The sequence below is a fragment of the Colobus angolensis genome, unplaced genomic scaffold (genome assembly GCF_000951035.1).
Source record: "Colobus angolensis palliatus isolate OR3802 unplaced genomic scaffold, Cang.pa_1.0 Scaffold188, whole genome shotgun sequence".
Taxonomy (NCBI): domain Eukaryota; kingdom Metazoa; phylum Chordata; class Mammalia; order Primates; family Cercopithecidae; genus Colobus; species Colobus angolensis.
In genome coordinates, this window is record NW_012115021.1 from 1,304,000 (window position 1) to 1,305,820 (window position 1,821).

Consider the following 1,821-nt stretch of genomic DNA (forward strand, 5'->3'; position numbering starts at 1 on the left):
GGCACCTTCTGAATGTCATGATGTTTCCTATTCTGTGTGCAGAGCGTGCCAAGAGGATTCAATTTGTTGGATTTAGGTTTTTTTTTTTTTTTTTTTTTTTTCTCGAGACAATGTCTTGCTCTGTCACCTAGGCCGGAATGCAGTGGCGTGATCACAACTCACTGTAGCCTCGACCTCCCAGGCTCAGTCCTCCCACCTCAGCCTCCCAAATAGCTGGGATTACAGGTGTGCAACCACTATGCCTGGCTATTTTTTTTTTAAATTTTTTTTAAGAGATGGGGTCCTACTGTATTGCTCAGGCTGGTCTAGAATTCCTGGGCTAAAGTAATCCTCCTGCCTCAGCCTCCCAAAGTGCTGGGATTACAGGCGTGAGCCACCCATGCCTGGCCCAGACGTTCTTACACAGGCATTTGAGGGTGCTGTTTATGAAGGGTTAGGGAGTCACTTGAAGACTCATTTATCCAGAGTTTCTCAGCTTTGGCACTGTTGACATTTTGAGCCAGTTAAGCCTGTCGTGGGGGCTGTCTTGTGTCTTGTAGGGTGTTCAGGAGCGTCTCTGGGGTCTACTCACTAGATGCCAATAGCACAGTTGCCCCACCCCCCCACCAGATCCCTCCAAGACAACAAAGAAAAGTGTCTCCAGACATTACCAAATGTCCCTTGTGGGGGCACGATTGCCTTTGGTTAGGAACCACTGGCCTAACATAATAGCCACATTTAAAAGAGGGAAAGACGACCTTGAAAATGTTAGACCTGTCTTCTTCCCCTTTCTCTAGTTTCTAAAGCATCAGAAAAACTGTTGACAGACCTGCAAAGGGGCAAAAGAGAGAGAGAACAAGCAACATGTTTCATGTTGAATTCTCTTCCATGGAAGAGCATTGTGTCTGCCAAAGGATAAGATAGCCAACATTTTTTAAGTTAAAAATCACACAGTTAAAAATGTTTTGATAGAAAAGTTAGAATACAGATCAGCCAAAATATACACATACAGAATCTCCTGTAATCTTACTGCTGAGATAACTGTGGTTCATATTTTGGTCTATTTCCTTGTAACCTTTTCCAGCATGCTTATACAAGTATATATTAAAAAAATAATTTTCCAAATAGAACCATGCCAAAAGCTGTTATAAACAGCTTTTTAATTTAAATGTGCCACAAATATCTTTCCACATCTATGATACAGAGTTACTAAGTTTTGTAGTATTTTGCTGTATGGCTAGCATATAATTTATTCACTTAGTCTCCTGTTGTGTACATTTGGTTTGTTTCTAATTTGGTTTTTGCTATTAACATGCAAAACCATGGTGAGTATCCATGTGCGTACTTATGCCCTTCCCAGCGTTTTTTTTTTTTTCCTTCCAGAAGTTACCATCACTGTAATTTTTAGTATCCATTGAGCAAGATATCAAATTCATAATGTTCTGGATTGTATTTTAATTATGTCACATACCTTTACCCCTCAAAATTATGGAAATGTATTGATTAAAAATGTGTTTATGTGCTAGGCTTGCAGAATGGGGTGTGGAAAGTTCTTTGGTTTTCTGATTGAACGATGACTAATAAGAAACCATTTAGGTTTTGTGCCTTGTTCATGAAGCCCACTCTTAACTGTGTCAGGCTACTTCCTGAGTAGGAATCAGCCCAGTGAAGGTTGCTTAACCCTCCCTTAAGATTCTGTTCACTGCTGAAAGAAATTCAAGGCTATATGCTCATGAATTCTCATTGCTCATGGATTTTTCTTTTTCTTTTTTTTTTTTTTGAGACGGAGTCTCGCTCTGTCGCCCGGCCTGGAGTGCAGTGGCCTGATCTCAGCTCACTGCA

The 1,821-nt window shown here is 40.7% G+C and overlaps 1 protein-coding gene across 2 annotated transcripts in view; it reads left to right on the plus strand.

Moving 5' to 3' along the window:
- The window catches only part of SH3KBP1 (SH3-domain kinase binding protein 1), a 311,350-nt gene that overhangs the window by 42,660 nt on the left and 266,869 nt on the right, over nt 1-1,821 (plus strand). The gene's annotated exons all lie outside the window — the stretch shown is intronic.